This window comes from Haemaphysalis longicornis, unplaced genomic scaffold, assembly GCF_048455015.1.
Source record: "Haemaphysalis longicornis isolate Haplotype H1 unplaced genomic scaffold, Haemaphysalis longicornis Haplotype H1 scaffold_11, whole genome shotgun sequence".
NCBI classification, from domain to species: Eukaryota; Metazoa; Arthropoda; class Arachnida; order Ixodida; family Ixodidae; genus Haemaphysalis; species Haemaphysalis longicornis.
This window is the reverse complement of record NW_027526214.1, coordinates 6,696,964-6,715,465: the sequence shown is the minus strand read 5'-3', so window position 1 is coordinate 6,715,465 and position 18,502 is coordinate 6,696,964.

Sequence of the window (18,502 nt, the reverse complement as noted above, 5' to 3'; positions counted from 1 at the left end):
GTCCCTCACTCATCACCAGCTGTAGAGCACATGCCGACGGTGGCGGCCAGAACAATGATACAGAAGATGAAGCTAGAAATAACTGTTTTCAGATGGGCAGCATTTTCAAGAAAACCCTGCCAAGGTTCAACGCAGGCCACTTGTCAAGCGAGGAAACTAGAGTAGCGGTCGGTCTATAAGTTGGATATTGTAATGCTAGCGAAGCTAGGAGGAGAGTAAAATGTTCCACCGAGCTGACTAGCTGGATTTGTCAATGATACAGGTGATGCTAAGAGAAGAAACAAAGTAGGATAAGATTTCAAATACACAGAGATATGCAGAAAAACTGCCGGAGGCTTTTAGGATTTGCGGAAGCTTTGTGACTGCTGTGACTAAGCTAAACAAGCAATACAGGTTAGATACAGCAGAGTCTTAGACGGCAACAACCAGCTATAATGATGAAGCCGCAGACCGCTTCTACGAAGACGTGAACTTAACAGTGACGAAGAACAACCGCTAACGTGAGGCTTGACATCCCAGGCCGGCACAGCAAGAGGCGGACGCCCTACTGCGGACAACTGCTGCTGCTGGCACAGGGCCTCATCTGCGGTGACCTAGACAGCCACACCCTTGTTTACACGTACGGCTTAGTGCGGCAGCAGCAGGGGTCGGCCGGAGCGGCCATCGTTCTAGGAGAGGCAACCCAGCAGGTGCGGCTGCCTTATGAATCCTCTGTGGCCACAGCTGAGCTGGTGGGGTTGGACTGGTCCCCGGACCTGCTGATGGAGATAGAGCTCTTGACTGAGTGCTGTGCCCTGCTGTGCGACGCCCGGGTGACCCTTGCGCAACTCCGGGACAATGACTCGCACTCCCGGTTGGTGCGGGGCATCCGGGAGAAAGGGGCGCAGCTGGCTGACCGGGGCACACTGCTCTGTCTGCTGTGGGTCCCCGCCTACATCGGGCTGGATGAAAACAAGCTGGCGCATCAGCTGGCAGCCGGGGCACCCGCGCTGCATCTCTTTAATGTGGTGGCCCAGGCGGCAGCGGACGACGCCCAACTGCTCATCCAACGACACCTCCGAACCAGCCATTCAGACCCGCAGCTACTTGCCGGTGGTGGCCGGCCGCGCATAGCTCGGCAAAACTGCATGCCACTCAATCATACTCACTCAAAAAATATATTTATGCTAAAGCACTCACTCACACTCACATTTCGCCACTGCGTCCGCCCTATGCGCACTCGCTATCACTCCCGCTGGCCACTCCGCCCTCATTACTCACACTCGCTCGCGCTCACGCTGGCCACACGTCCCCAACTACTCGCACTCACTCCTTTTCACGCTCACCAATCGTAATCACCATTCGCACTCACTCACACTCACGCTCTCCACTCCGACCTCACCACTCTCTCACACAGCCGCTCACGCTCAACAGTCGTCCTCACCACTCGCACTTACTCGCACTCACGCTCACGCCTCCGCCCCACCACTCGCATTCACTCGCACTCACACTCGCCACTCACGCCTCATTACTCGCACTCGCTCTCGTTCAGGCTCACCACTCGTCACCATTCGCACTCACACTCGCCACTCCGCCCTCACCACTCTCACACACTCCAGCTCACGCTCTTCACTCGTCCTCACCACTCGCACTTACTCGCGCTCACGTTCACTACTCGTCGTCCCAACTCGCACTCACTCACGCTCACCGCTCATCCCCACCACTCACACTCACTCGCGCTCACGCTCACCACTCATCGTCACCACTTGGAATCATCCGCGCTCACGCTCACCACTCGCATTCGCTGCTTACACTCCCACGACTCGCACTCACCACTTGCAGTGACCACTCACACTCACTCGCAATCACCACTCGCTTTCTCCACTCATACGCACTCCACTCCCATCACCCACTCACGCTCACTCACAACCTCCGCTATTTCACATTCAAACTGACTTTGCTTTTTTATATCAAGGGAGTTTAAACTTCGGGTTATTTTAAACGACATGAATCGTTTCATTTCGCGGACACCTTCATTGCGGCCGTATTAGACAGTTTTAGTATAATGTTCTAGCTGTGGCGTTAACGTTTTGCGGGCCGCCATCGCGAAAGGATAGCCCCTAGTTAGGCTACGGTTGGCATGCCCGCTAACTCTACGGGCGTGCTAAATTGGGGTTGTTCGACATACTAAAACTCTCTATTGACTATTGACACCGACACCACTACGTTACGTGAAGCGAGAAAAAATTGGGTGTTTTACGCGATTAGCTACACATTGGCTATGACGCATGCCCCAAAACAAACATTAACTCCTACCAACTTGAACCAACTGACAAAGAAAAGCCTGTATTACGAGAATTAAAGCTGGAACCTTTCTCACGTGCAACCTGAGTCAGTCACAGTTTAAAATCGAAACTGATTCAACAGAGTTAGGATGGGGCAATTGGATAACGTCGGCTTCATATCGCGCGAAACCCAGGTTCAATCCTCACCCAGGGCAAGGGTTTTCTTGAGGTGCTTGATGTGCCTTCGTGTAACATCGTTTTTTGAAACTCACTTTGCAAAGTTTGTTTTTTACATGGCTTTTACTTAGGCTCCCACGCCATCAGCGACGAATAAAAAGCTTATTTCACATAAAAAAATGGTGAAGTTTGCACTAATTTGCGCAAGGCTTACACCACAACGAAGCTGGATGAGTTCGTTCTCTGAAGCCACTCTCTTTTGTTGTATGCAGCACGACGCATTGCATTAAGTTTGGAATTGTTTGTTGACATGTTGCACAGTCGCCTTTCACTACGGTAGCAGTGGTCATTTTCATATCCATCTATATCGTTGTTCATGCATGACTGGCGGGTACTTGCCGTTTTGTCCGCAGGTGAAACTGTCTTCGCGAACTGGGCGTCCGGAGGGAGAGCTGCCTTGAGCTCTCCCCTTGATGCGCAGACATAAGGGAACTTGGTATTTTTATACCAAGTATGCGCCAAGTATACGCGTCTTGGTATTTTTTTGCGAGCGCCATGAGCAAGCCAGGACGATTCCGGGAGCTCGTCGTGAGACGCATGCTCATGCTCTAGGTAAACAGATGTAGGATCTATGACAAAGTTTTCTTGATGACGCCACACACTGCACACATTACTGCCGGCAACGACAACCTCACTGTTGAAAGCACACACTGAAAAAGAAGTAAGGCGTGACCTCCCAAAGCGGCAATGCAGCTGCAAAGCGCAACAGCTAAAAAATGTTTCTCTAAGGCGACAGTCTTTCAGCTTTTACGGCAGATTCCAGGCAGTGGCGCCTGCTACTTTGCTAGGCCGAATATTGCGCCCTATACACATAAAAATGAATTTCACCTGCGTTTTGTAGAGTGCGCTTTAGGTTGCATGGTGAAACAAATTAAGACACACGAAGTGGGCAGTGTGTGCGCTACTCTAAGCTGATTTATTTCAAGTACAATATACAATATTTACAATATTTATTTCATTTATTTCATATTTATCTATACAATATTTATTTCAAGTACAAGATACAAATAGAAGGGGTTGAAGAGCAAGTGTAGAAAAACTCTTCACTATAAGTCACAAGACACAACAGGCAAGGCATCATAAGCAGGTAAAATGCACTGTTCGTTTGTTTTATTTTTATTTAGCAGTGTATTATCTGCAGGACGTTTTTGATTTTTTATATAATTTAACAAGCCGAAACTGTGACAAGTGTGTGGCGCCCCCCATCCCTGATATTCGTTGGCCGCTAAGTTCAGTGGCCCCACCAGGCTCGGTGGGCAGCCTTGTGTGTGGCCGGGCAATAAACACCGCCGAGCACGGCTGCTCGGGGGTCAGTCACCGTCATCACCAGCACGCTGCATGTCGTCTCTCGGCTGGAGGGTACCCCTACCCTCACAGGTTCACGAACGCGGGTCTAGATCGTGACACTGGCGACGAGGGAAGAAGCCCGCGGAGCGGCCGAAGCCACCGTGAACGCCGCCACCGAGAACGCCGAGACACCGCCCCCTCAAGCCAGCCGCCATTACGCCATGTCGCTGTACGGGGCGCTCGAGCCGTTCGAGGGTGAAGGGTCCGCCTGGCCGGTCTACGAGGAGCAAGCCGGCCTGTTTTTCCGGGCGAACGACACACTCGAGGCAAAACAGCGCGACTTCTTCCTGGCCAGCTGCGGGACCCGCGTTTTCGCTCTCCTGCTCGACCTGCTCAAGCCGGCCACGCCGCACGACAAGTCGCAGGGGTGAGCTGCTCGCTTCGCTACGCTCGCACTACAGCCCGGCTCCGTCGATGTTAATGGAGCGTGTTCACTTCAATAACCGGAGCCGCCGAGACGGAGAGACGCTCGGGCAGTTCGTCGCAGCGCTGCGAGGGTTGGCGAGTGGCTGCGCCTTCGGGGAGCAGCTCGACTCGCTGCTCCGGGACCGCTTCGTCTGCGGCATCAACGACCCCGCCATGCAGACGCGACTCCTGGAGCTTCCCGACCCCTCGCTGGACGACGCCGTGAAGGCAGCGCTGGCGATGGAGGCTGCGGCCAATGACGCGGGCGAGCTAGCGCGTGCCGCCGGCTTACCGTCGGCGGAGGCGGCGGTGAACAAGATGGCGGCACGGCATGGCAGGTGCGTTCGCTGCGGCGGTGACCACCCCCCTTCACGGTGCCAGTTCGCGGAAGCGGAGTGCTCTGCGTGCGGACGAACTGGGCACATTGCTCGGGCGTGCCGAGGGGGAACGACGGCGGACGGACGGAAGCAGCAGCTGGCGTCGAGCACAGGTTCCGCGCCAGCCCACGGCCGAGGGAGTCGGCGCAAGGGTAGGCGGCGGGGGCGTGCGGCAGCAGCTTCGGGTGCAACGGCTAGGCTTCACGCCGTGGCTGAAGACCCGCAGATTTTCGACATGTAGCACGCGGCCACAGTGCAGCCGCCGGTGCCACCATACTGGCTGACCGTCGAAGTCTGCGGGCGCCCCGTCTCCATGGAGCTGGACACAGGGTCCAGTGTGTCAGTCATGCCCGGGAAAGCCTTCAAGCTCACCTTTCCTGGCGTGTCCATGGAGGCGTCGGGCGTCATGCTGCGCAGCTACTCCGGACAGCTCACTCAGGTCGAGGGTCAAGCCCAGGTCAGCGTGCGCCTTGGTGACAGGGAGGCAACCCTGCCGCTGTACCTGACCAAGGGGCCGTCACCGACGCTGCTGGGCCGGAACTTGATCCAGGCGTTGGGCGTGAGGCTGCCGGAGTACCAGGAAGCAGTGCATGCAGTGGCAGACGTCCCCGGCCTCCTGACCAAGTTCGAGGCCCTGTTCCAGCCTGAGCACTGCCCCGCCCAGCCCGACTGAATGGACGGCGTCATCGAGCAGCTGCTGCACCGGCGAGAGGCCGGCACCAACGCCGGCGGGGTGCTGGGCGCCAACGACCACCTGCTGCACCTGGTGGTGCGGGGCGCCAGGGCCAGCGCCAAGCAGGTGGCGCAGGCTATGCGGCAGGCGCTCCCGCAGGGTTTCTGGCTCGACGACAAGGCCCACTACGCGCTGGATTTCAGGATCATCGACTGCGACGTGGGCCTGCCGCACAACTCGTTCCGCACGGAGCCCCTGCCCCACAGCTGCCTGTGCGTGTACGCCAGCCATCTGGGACTGGAGTACATCCGCGAGAGCCCAGAGAAGACCCTGCTGGGCAACCTGGAGCAGGAGGACCGGCTGCCCTTCCACGGCCTGCCCCTGGTCATGGTGTTTGCGGGCTAGGGGGACTTCATATGCGAGGAGGGCATCAACCGGGCCAAGAGCCTGCAGTGCCCCTTCGTGGACGACGGCGGTGGCATGGACCCCGTGCGGCTGGAGCAAGCGCTTGCGCATTGGTGGAGAGCATCGAGCGCCGGGCGGGCCGGCTGCACATCTACCAGGCGCTGCCCGGCCGGACCTGCGGCTGATGCTGTGCATGCTGTGCGGGGACCCGTACGCGCCCGAGCAGGTGCTGGCGCAGCCGGGCTGCCTGGCCACGGGCCCGCTGCACTGCCTCAGCCTGGACTCCTTCAAGGGGAGCCAGCTTCACCGACCGCTGCCAGCACAGCACCAGGGGCTGGTGCTACTCGCGCCACTGTGGCGCCACGCGCAAGTCCTTCGACACTGTGAAGGCTGACAGCTGGTGCGAGAGTGACTCAGGTAGCACCCAATGCTGCCACACCTTCATCGACACCTGTGCCCAGGCGGAGTGCGAGACTACGGAGACCACCAGACCGTTACGCGCCGGGGGGACAAGTTTTGTTTTGTGTTTGCGTAGGACAAAGAAACTTGGGGGTGAGGGGTGTGACAAGTGTGTGGCGCCCCCCATCCCTGATATTCGTTGGCCGCTAAGTTCAGTGGCCCCACCAGGCTCGGTTGGCAACCTTGTGTGCGGCCGGGCAATAAACACTGCCGAGCGCGGCTGCTCGGGGGTCAGTCACCGTCACCACCAGCACGCTGCATGTCGTCTCTCGGCTGGAGGGTACCCCTACCATCACAGGTTCACGAACGCGGGTCTAGATCGTGACAGAAACTACGCAGGTTATGATGCGCGCCGAAGTGGAGGGCTCCGAAATAATTTTTACCACTTCGGGATTTTTACCGTGCACCCAATCTCGAAAAAACAGGCTTTTTTGCTTTTCGCCTTCACCAGAAAAGTAGCCGTCGGGGCCGGGAATCGAACCGCGTACCTGGCGCCTTTTCTTTCCATGTGTCGACTCTCTGTAAGCTGCGTTTCATTAGGTTTATTTCAAGCGCGGTCAGAATACCTGAGCATGAGTTCACGTATGTGCTATTCTCACCTAAAATGCGATTGAATACGAAGTTTCGCGTTTTGTTGATTTGTTACTTTTCCAAAAGAAGAATTTTCAAACACTCGGCCGGACTCTCAATTATCCAGTGATACGACAGATTGCCCGAGGGGGGTTTTTGCTGGCAGGTGTAGTGAACTAGCGATATTCGTGAAGCCTTTTATTGAGGCATCCTGCTGTCCCTCATGATGTCCATGCAAACATTGTACTTATAATAAATAATTTGGCAGCTGCAATTGTGCTATCACCTTGGATCGTGTGATCTTGCTAATTTTGTGTACCATAAAACCTAAACACAGCCCACAATATTACCAACCCGTGGGCTTCTCCTCGCCACTGCTGACACCACTTTCACAGCTGTTATTCCTTTCGCGACGACCGATTTCTCTTTCCCAAGCTTCGCAATCGGCGGATAACGGTGGTAGCGCCCTCATCAGGTGTTCCCAGAGCAACTTGCTGGCTAAGAACGACAACGTGAGCCGATAATTTCTCAGCATGAAAGGCTTTCCGCGCGACATTTTCTCCTGTGAATTTTACGCATAAGCACGCGGCCATCACCGGTTGCCAGGTTATGCGCGAACTGGTTGCTGTGAAAGAAGGGGGGCGTGCATGCATATCTCGTTTTCATGCCGCTACAGATGACATGCGCATTGTGCTGGCGGGAAATATAAACTAGGAATTCTCGCAGCTCAATTCGACCTGTCAGCTGCACTGAATGCGCCAGTGGTCACACCACACAGGGGTCACAGTAACCCTCCGCTAGTCTGCACGCCATCAGCACGCAGACGACGATCTTCATACAGGGCACAAAAAAAGAGGAACACAGACTGAGTAGCCCTTTTTAGCGAATCAGCGCAGCAAGCACGATGGGGACCACAGTGTTTGGGCTGACTGCAACACTAAATAGAAAAATACACTGCAGAAGCAATTTCACCTTCATAGCTAGATGGTTGGTGACCGCGAACGGACAGAATAAAAAAAGCAAAATGCGGGAGCCCATGTCCCAACTTTAACTTGGGCAGGCAAATTCACAAGCATAATAGTAAATGACGGTCGACGACAACAGAGCAGCGCGAAAAGGGAGTATCTTACCTTTCGCGATCTGAAGATATTAAATATATATTTCACAAAATGCACGCAAGAGTAACGATTTTAACTCCGTGATTCGGTAAGGCGAATGAGGAGTCACACATAATGTACGATTCTTGTGAATCTGCACGAACGGATAAAAAAACTTCAGAGGGAGACAGGGAACGAATGGAAGGGGTGCAGTCGGAGAGTCATTATAGCAAATACTATGTGAGGTAATGCTAAGCCTAGCTTACTTCGTTTGCTTGCGAAAGGTACGCACATCAGTGTATATAAGTCAATGCAACGTTTACGCAATATAATAAAACGTAAACGTTTTGGTGAAGTTGGCAATAAAACAGCAGCGGTGAAGTTTTCAGGTGTGTCAAACACCCGGACAGCAGCAAACACATGCCTCAGGGCATGCACCGTAACTGCCGTAAAAGGATGTGTGTCGCCAAGTCCGCGTAATAGCGAGTATCATAACCGAGTGCCGCCGTAACAACTAATCGCAAATACGGATACGTTTACTTTGCCAAGGCATCGAAAATGAACTACTACTTCCACAACACGCCATTCGGCCATCGGAACCATTTCGCCATCCTGATATTCAAATACATGAAAATCTCCGTTTTCCTTTTAAACGAATATGGGCGCCCACAATTTGCGCTTCAGAACAGCCGGCCTATTGACAGCTGCACCAAGCCGGCAAATTATGTACACCAAGTACTACGGTGCTAGACCACGGTGCTTTCCAAGGCCTCCATAGCAGCGCTCAGCAGTAGTGAAGTGCAATCGCTTTGTTACGACGACGTACCAACACTAATTACAACACAAAACGCAGCGAACCAGAAACATCATTAGGCGAAAGTGCGCCAAACAGCCCCTCAATGAGTGATGACAGTGAGAGTATCAGTGCGTTATGGAGTCTGACGTCGATCTAAATCGTATTCCTAAATCAACAGGTCACTGGAGAGTTGATTCCACGGTGCCTTAAATACAAAGAGGAGTAGCCACATATTCCCAAAGCTAAAGGCAGTTGTTTCATTAACTAGTGGCTGTGCGTACAAGTGGATATCGCCAGCAGGAATTACCACAGCAAGCGGCTGCTGCGACGAATGCCAACAGCGATTGATGCTCAGCACGGTATGCCCCGCACAACGCGCGAAAGCGCGCGTTCACTTGCCACTTATGAGTGTTGAGCCAGGCTCGCAGCTCGAGTGGCTTCCGCACTCGCGAGTGCTGAGTAGGGCTCACCAAAAGGGGAACTCGCACTCACAAGCAGTGAGTAGGGCGCACCGCGAGTGCAACTCGCACTCGCGAATGGTGAGTGGGGCTCACCGCGAGTGGGACTCGCACTCGTGAGTTGTGAGTGGGGCTCACCACGAGTGGAACTCGCACTCGCGAGGGGGGAGAGGGGTTCACCGCGAGTGGCTTTCGCACTCACTGGCAATCACACTCACCAGGCCTAAACGATGGTGAGGCTCACTCACCACTCACTCGTGATTGGTGAGTGCGGGGTTTGTGAGTGCACTCATGAGTTCGTTTGCCGACCTATGCGGCCGCGTGTGTGGGCAGCATGCCTGCATGGTCAACTGTGCTCGGGCGTCCATCGGCTCCGCGTGGGGGGTGCGTGGAGGCAATAGCGGAAACACCGAGTGGGGTGGGCAGCCAGCTCAGCCTGCAGTCACTGCTGAGCGCCCGTGCAGTCACTACCGCATTAACTCTACGAGTTCCCCAAGTTTGTGGCAGATCGGGCGGAGCTGTTGGCCATGCTACGAAGAGGGGGGCCACTCGAGGAACTATTTGGCACACCGCGAGTTCAAGAAAACAGGACAAAGTGCTCGAGGCAATGGGTGCATACCTGGGTTCCTCGGGGCTCCACAGCGCACTCCGCTACATAATGTAACCACCCAGGATGCTGTGAAGTTCTGCTGCTGCTGTAGCCTTCCTGTGTTTGTATATATGTGTGTGCGTGTGTATGTGTGCACGTGTATTCCGCTACACAATTGTGTCGTGTAGGTTGATGTTGATTTATATGTCTAGTATTTTCTTTTTGCTCTATTGTTCTGTTTTTGTTTTTTTTTTTACCTAAAGGTTTTATACCTTGCCGCGAGACATCAATAGGGTTCCTTTATTCATCTGTTGTTTTTGACAACCGGCTGCGCCGATCTCAATTATTTCTTACCTGTGTGCCAAGAGAAGCGCAGGTTCCATCCTTTATTTCTATGCCACACATGTTATATCTTTTTAGAGGGATAGTGGTTCGAACTAACGACAACAGCCGAGAACAATCTTCTTTGATCTAGAGTGTTCTGGATGTACTTTGACTGTTCGAGAAACACTCGTGCCAAAGATGAATGACTTTTAAAGAGACGCCGCGGCCTTGGAATCGCCGACGCTCACCAACGTACGTCACTTTGTAGCATCCTGCTTCGCTGCCTGTGTATTCTTCAAGTTTTTGGGTAGCACAAGTTCGCTCCAATAAACTTGTTTTTCTTGAAGACAACTGCGTCATTTTATGACTTTGTGACATCTGTGTAGGTGCGGGGTATATGGTCCCAAAACCCCGTACAAGCCACCAAGCAAGCCCACTCCTACCTGCCGCCGAAAGCAAGGGCTCCCACCCGAGCTCCGTTTACTACCCGAGAAAGTGAAGAAGAAATACTTCGCGCCGAGCACCACGGGCTACTAAGCCAATACTCCCGTCATTCTGCAGCAACCTCGGGAGCCCCTTCCATTCCGAGCATCCCCTGATGAAGACCCGGAAGAGTGGCTGGAGAAGGTGGATCGGAACCTTTAAATGACGAGATGATGAAGAAATCCTGAAGCAAATGTTTTCTACCTCGAAGACTCTGCTGAAGTCTGGTTCGAAAACCACAAGAGCTCGCTAAAATCATGCAGCATGTGTAAAGCGGAATTTCTAAAAACATTCCAAGTGTCGTGCGAAAGAAATAGCCGAGTTGTTGTTCCAGATGCAAATCCAACATCCCAGCGAAGGTATTGTAGTGTTTGTTGAGGAGATGAAGAGGCTGTTCCGATGAGCTAACCTTGAAATGGCAGAAGAGAAGAAGCTGGACGTTCTGATGCGGGTAGTTAAACAAGAGCTCTTCGCTGGACTCATTCGCAAACTCATAAAACCGTCCCTGAGCTTCTGACCTAGGCTCTGATGATCGAGAGGACCATCTACATGCGTTTCAGGCAGTACGATCGACCACTAAACTAATTTTTGGCAAACCCTGTCAACGCCCCTGGTTTCCCGACGGAAGACTTACAGGAAACAACCCGCGCCGTGGTTCGCGAAGAATTTAGAAAGCTTTCTCACCCATGCCACAAGCAAAAGTTGCCTCCCTGATTCAGGTGATCCGAGAAGTCCAAAACGCAATGGGTACTTCTATGCTGTCGGAAATACCCCCCAAACCACAAGCGATGCCGGACTTCACTTTCTGTTCGTTGACCGTGGCCTTGCTCCAAACCGCCGTCAAGAAGCCCCGCCGTACGACCGTCCATGGTCTCCCAGACAAGAAGCTGCAGCCCAAAGCCAGACGCCGAGGAAGACTGTCGTATGGTGAACCGCCGGTAATCGTCCGCGGTTTTACCACCGCAGAGAGGCCGACCACATCTATTGTGGCTGCCAATACAAAGGGCCCGGACTGCATGATTTCTCCTTCGGCGCACATCGCCACCTCCATGGCCAACGACCACGTGAGATCGACGACTACCTACATCTAACCAGCCGTCGCCCAGGCCGTTTCAACCATTCGCCCTCACCCTACCCTTCCAGTCGCCGAACTGCCGAAGCAATGCTGACTTCTCACGTGGGAGATCCCCCAGCCCACGCAGGGTAAACTAAAAGCAGAAACCTCTGGAGGTAACGCTGCAAAATGGTGGAAGAACGAAAACCCTCCAACGACCCAGCGACTCAATGAAGGTCATGATTCACAACATGCCCTCAACCCGACGACCCCATCAAACCGTGACGTCAGTGCCGAACACGACGATAGAAAACGGCACGCTGCGTACCCGACATTTCCGAACCTTTGGCTGAAAATACCACGAAGACGACGATGCTCAGTGCCGCACAGACGCCTAGGTATGACACCCCAACTCACCCGGAACTGGAGGAAGGTGGCGTCCGAAGCCAAAGTGTCCATCTACGGCTTTCATGTAGTCGGCCTTATAAACGGTGGAGCCGACTATTCAGTATTGAGCAGTAATGACCATTTGCGTGTAAACTGAATAAAGGTATGAGCAGATGGTATGGTCCGCACATACGCACAGCAGGAGGCCACCTTGTGACGCCGAGTGGAGCATGCGAATCGGCGTTACCATAGACGCACGACGTACCCTGCGGCGTTCGTCAATTTGCCTAACTGCTCCCCCGACATATTTCTCGGAATGAACTTTTTCAATAACAACGGTGGTATAATAATCTACAGACGAAGTATATAACTTGGTCTGTAGATCTTGGTGTGGTACCGAGCCGAGAACACCGTGCTGCGGTAAGCATCGCCGATAATCATATCACCCTGCCGCCGTGCAATCTTGATGATCACTGTCTACTCTGAAGACGCTGTTCCCGAGTTGGACGCCATCGTTGAGAATGACCAAAGTTTGCCTATGTACCACGGTGTCTCTGTGGCAAGAGGCACTGCGCTCATTAAGCAACGCCAATCCAATTTTTTTTGGTCACTAACTTCACCGAAGATTACCAGAATATATACATGGGCGCTGAAATTGCGTGCCTCTAAGAAACGCAAGAAGCAAGTGATGTTTTTGTTGTAGCGGACTTTGAACATGCATCCGAAGATATCTTTAAGGTTCGGAATCCTTTCGATGTGAATCCGGCGTTTCCGGAAGCAGAACGCAACAAGTTATTGGCTTTGCCGATTCGCAATAGGGAGTGTTTTTGAACAACGTCAGCCGGAATAGTTGGTATTTATCTATGGCACCGATTGCCTCGTCGTTTCGTTCTTTGTCCTTGTTTGTTTTTGAGCAATCGGTGACATAGAGTGCTTTTCACCGAACTGAAAGCTACGTCAGACACCTCTTGTGGACCACCGGATAATAACCCAAGATGGAGCACGACCTACCGACAGTCACCATACCGCGTCTCTTCAAAGGAGCGGAACCATTCCGCACTCAAGTCGACGACGTACTATGCGACGAAATTATACAGTCATCGAAAAGGCACTGGGCTACGCCGGATGTACTGGTGAAGAAAAAAGACACCACATTATGTCTTTGCGTTGACTACCGGCTACTGGAGAAAATCACCAAAGAGGACGTTTACTCCCTGCCTCGAATCGACGCCGCCCTCGACCACCTCAGCACGCAAAGTACTTCTCAGCGATGGAGCTAAAGGCAGGCTACTGTAAAAAAAAAGTGGACGAGAGAGTCCAAGAGGTGACCGCATTCATAACCACGGACGGCCTTTACCAGGTCATCATGACGCCGTTCGGGCTGTGCACGGCACCAACAACATTTTAAAGAGTCATAGGCACCGTGCTAGCCGTCCTGAAGTGGCACACCTGTCCTGTGTACCTCGACTACGTTGTGGTAATTGCCCGAACTTTCGACTAACACCTTGCAAGATTGGAGTCTGTACTCAAGTAAATTCCCCCATAAGGATTAACTCTGAAGCCTGAAAACTGCCGCTTCGTGCACGAGGGACCCAAGTTTCTAGACCAGGTTGTCAAAGCCACGGGAGTCTTGCTTGAACAGCGAAAACTTCAGCCATTGTGAACTTCCCAAGTCCGAAAGTTAACAAGGGCGTGCGAAGATACCTCAAACTTGACGCATATTTCCAGCGCTTCGTTGGAAACATCGCAGGCATTGGAGAGCCACTGACACGCTTGACGAAAGATAGAACCTCTTTGGGCTGCAAAAACGCCCAAAAAAGCATTTTTTGAGCTGCAATATTACCTGCAAAACCGGCCCGTGCTCGCCCATTCACGACGAAAATGCCTAAACGGAAAATTACGCCGACGCCAGTGATGTAGTTTGGGTGCTGTCCTCGTCCAAGAGCAAAGCAGTGGAGAGAAAGTAATCGCCTTGGCCAGCCGTGGTCGGTTGAAGAAAGAAACTACCCAGCCACCGAGCAGTGCTTCGCAGTCGTATTGACTGTTTCAAAATTTCGCCCATACGTCTGTGGTAGACAATTCGTGGTTGTGACAGACCACTATTGACTTTCTTGGCTGGCAAATTTGAAGGAGCCCTATGGCCATCTTGGATGGTGGAGCTTAAATCTGCAAGGAATCGATGTTAAAATTGTCATAAATCCGGCAGAGAACACTCCGAGACCGACAGCTTCTCCGGCAGCCCCGTCGACCCACTGACACAGGACTCTAATGAATACAGCGCATCGTTCAGAGCCATGATAGAGAGCGACATAGCCGCCCAGCAGCGGGCCGACCCCGGCTTGCACATCAAGATCGAGTACCTGGAAGGACGCAACGTCGCCGTGCCTAGGGCCGTCAAAAAGCAACATACCAGCATTCAGCCTGCTAAATTCCGTCCTTGTAAATGAGAAGTTGAGCCACAGAACAACGAATTATGTTCTTGTGACCGCTGTAGGTGCATTGGTGGCGTAGAGGTAGAGCATCCGCCTCGCGTGCAGACGGATCGTGGTTCGAATCACGCTGCCGGACAATTCCCACGGGATTACAAAAAAATTTTTCGTATTGACGCAATTGCAGAATGGGGCTTGGGGTGCGGCCTGACCCCACAACCATTAGCGGTAACGCACTCCCTCACCAGAGCAGGATTGGCCACCCTGGTGTAGTAACGGCCACACCTTCCCATTAATACGCCTATTACCCACGGCCCTCAGGCTCCTGTGGCTGCAAAGCAACGGACCACGTCGGTGGTCAGACCTGTGACGCCGCAGAGGGTGCTAAGAACCCCTGGAGACGGAGAGGCCGCCATCGAAACCTGAACATGGAAACGTTTTGAGGAGAACCTTATCTTTTGAAGCGAGTGTAGAGGTGTTGTTTGAGGAATTAAAGGGCAATAAATGGGACGTCCTAGTGCTTAGGGAGGTAAGAGGGATGTGAAGCCTTTATGGTGCTGAAAAATGGACACGTCCTATGTTTATCGTGGTCTAGCGAACAGAAGAGAACTGGGAGTCTTATTTCTACTCAATAAAATCATAGCTGGCCACATAAAAAAGACTGTAGCATTAACAAAAGGGCAGCAGTTCTTGTAATTAGGCTTAATACCAGGTACAAGCTCAAGGTGGTACAGGGCTATGCACCCACATCCACCCACAACGACCAGGTAGTGGAACGCTTCTATGAAGATGTGTAATCGGCAATGGCCAAAGCTAAAACACAGTATACCGTAGTTATGTGGACTTTTATGTAAAGTAGGCAAGAATCAGGCTGGAGACAAGTCAGTTGGGCACTATGGTCTGGTCTGAAGAATTAGCAGGGCGGACCTACTAGTTGAGCCTGCAGAACCGAATTAACTACGCATAATGAATACCTTCTTCTATAAACGGGAGAGCCGGAAGTGGACCGTGGCGGAGCTTGAATGGCCACCACAAAAATGAAATAGACCTCATATTATGCGATAACCCTGGCGTCGTGAAGGATGTGTAAGTGCTTGGAAGGGTAAAGCATATTTACCACCGTATGGTAAGATCACGAATTAGCCCAGATCTGAGGGGGGACCGCAACAAGCTAGTACGAAAGAAGCCGATTGATAAGCTAACAGTAAGACGTAAAGTAGAAGAATTCAGGATCGCGCTGCAGAAGCGATATTCAGCTCTTACCGAGGAAGCTGAGCTTACTGCAGAGGAAGCCAGCGACAACTTTCCACGCATTATCGTGGAGTGTGCAAAAGAAGTCCGGGGAACGATTGCTAGACAGGATACTGGTAAACCTTCCCCGGAGACGAAATATCTTATTAGGAAAGGGCAAACCATTACAATCTCTACCCCAGCTGACAAAATAGAACTAGCGGAGCTTTCAAAGTTAAGCCATAGGCGCAGGACAGCTGACATACGGAAGTATAATATGGAGAGGATCGGATACGCCTTAAACTATGGAGGCAGCCTGAAAGCAGTGAAGAGGCGTCTTGGCGTGGGGAAAAATCATATGTATGCACTTAAAGATAAGCGAGCCAATTTCATCACAAATAAGAATAAAATAGTCACAGTGGCCGAGAAGTTCTAGATCGATCTGTACAGCCGCCGGGACATCAAGGATAATGCCGAACGAGAAAGTATTTCCGAGGAGATAGGCATACCACCAGCAATAACTGAATAAATAGGGAAGGCTTTGAAAGTGTAGCGGCATCATCATCATCACCACAGCAGCGCCCATCAACATCGCCTATTCTCCATCATTATCATCATCATCTAAAAAGGGTGCTGGCGTGGGCAGTCAGGCAGCCACGCGCACGGAATAAAAATCAGGTTCCTGTTGCATCCAGACGTCTGGTGCCGTCTCTCTCTCGCCTGATCGGCGCTCCACAATTGGTGAACCGGACGTGAGTCTATTACCGTTGCCTGTCACCAGGCAGGAGGTGGAGCTATGGCTGACGGCGACCAGACCCCGCCGTTGCCGCCGGTTGCTGACGGTGACCAGACCCAGCCTGCCGGTTACAATCGCAACATCTACCGCAACGCCTCTGCTGTAGCCATACTGGGATCAAAATCCTACTACCTGGTTCCTGCAGGTCGAATGCTGTTTTGAACTGGAAAAGATTACGTCGCAGGCAATGAAGTACCGCCGCGTCATCGCGTCTCTTCCGACCACTGTGGTGAATGAGGTCGCGGACATTGTAGCTGCGTTCGCGCCGCTCTGCCGGCCAGGCCATACGACCAGATTTAGCGGCCCTGCTCGAACGCACAGCCCTGTCTGAGTGCTTCGGTATGCGGCAAGTGTTGTTCATGGAAGAGCTTGACGACCGGCGCCCGAATCAGTTGTTACGACACATGCGGCAACTTCTTGGCCCTAGTGCACACACCAGGGACGCGCGCTGTTTCTTCAGCGCCTTCCAGCTAACGTGCAGATGGTTTTGGCCGGTCCTTCGGCAACAGATGTGAATAAGCTCACTGCCCTGGCTGTCAAGGAGATGGCGTTGTCACGCCACCGCATCAAGTTGCCTCTACCGCCGCGCTTACATCCTCGTCCAGCCACGCTACAAAACAGCGATACGCTCCATCCGATGTGGACCGGCTGTGCGACCGCCTCGACAAGCTCATCGTGGACGGTACGCGCAGGGGAATCTCGACACCGTGTGGTCACCGACGTCACCGTTCGCCCTCTCACCGCCAATCACCTTTGACCGAGCGTTTACGGCGTAACTCCCCAGGAACAAGCGTTTGCTACTACCACCGTAACTTTGGCGACCTGGCTCGCCACTGTCGGCTTCTGTGCTACTGGTCGGGAAATCGCGTGGCCAACCACTAACGGCGACAAGGGGCCAATGCCTCAGTGAGTGTCGCCTTTTCTAAGTCGTTGACCGTACAACCGGACAAAGCTTTCTGGTCGATACGAAACCCCAGGTCAGAATACTGCCCGCTACCCGGTCGGAGCGGTTTTCCACCTCGGCGATCGTGTACCTCCAAGCTGTCAATGGTACTTGGAATCCCGTGTACAGCAACGCTCACTCACACTGAACCTGGGACTCCGGAGAGCTTTTAGATGGATTTAAACGTCAGCTGTGCGATCATCGGAGCCGATTTTCTCACGCATCACGGCCTCCTTGTTGATGTCAAGCGGCGACGACTCCTTGATGCCACCACATTCCTTTCCATCCAAGGCATTGCTGCGCCGGCGACTACAGCTGTGGCATGTTCTTTTTCCACTGTCGCCGAAAGGCCATTCACGGCCTTGCTGCAGGAATTTCCAGAGTTGACATCGCCGCCCGACTGGAATAAGTCTGTCAAGCATGACGTTCGTCACCACATATCCAGGAAAGCCCAGTATTTTTTGGGGCCCCGACGACTTGCCCCGGACAAAGACAAAGTCTCCCGTGGAGAGTTCGATCAGATGTTGGAGCGCGGTATCACACGCCCATCCTCAACCAGCAGGGCCTCACCACTTCACATGGTTCACAAGAAGTAAATTGATTGGCGACCGTGTGGGGACTATTAGTGCCTTAACACCGGGACTGTGCCCGACCGATATCTGCTCCCCAACATTCAGATCTTGACGGCTTTCCTTCACAGTGCTTATTTTCTCAAAAATATACGTCGTTCGGGCATATCATCATATTGCGGTCGCCGAAGAAGACATCCCAAAAACGGCCTTCACGACTCCTTTTGGTGTTTTTCAATTTGTCCGCATGCCGTTTGGACTACGCAATGCAGTGCAGTCGATTGAAAGATTCATCGACAGCGTCATACGCGGGCTACCCTTCATCTTTGCGTACGTTGATCATATCCTCGTAGCCAGTTCATCGCTGCAAGAACACCTGCAGCATCTTCGCTTCCTTCTAGAACGGCTGTCTGCTCACGGCATCGTCATTGACGTGGCGAAAAGTGAGTTCGGAGTGTCGTCGCTAAAATTCCTCGGCCATGATCTCGACTCTTGTGGCATCAGACCTCTCTTTACAAAAGTTGTGGCCATAAAAGATTTCCTGATGCCCACCTCCGTGACCAAACTTCGTCAGTTCCTTGGCGTGGTAAATTTTTACCGCGGTTTTATA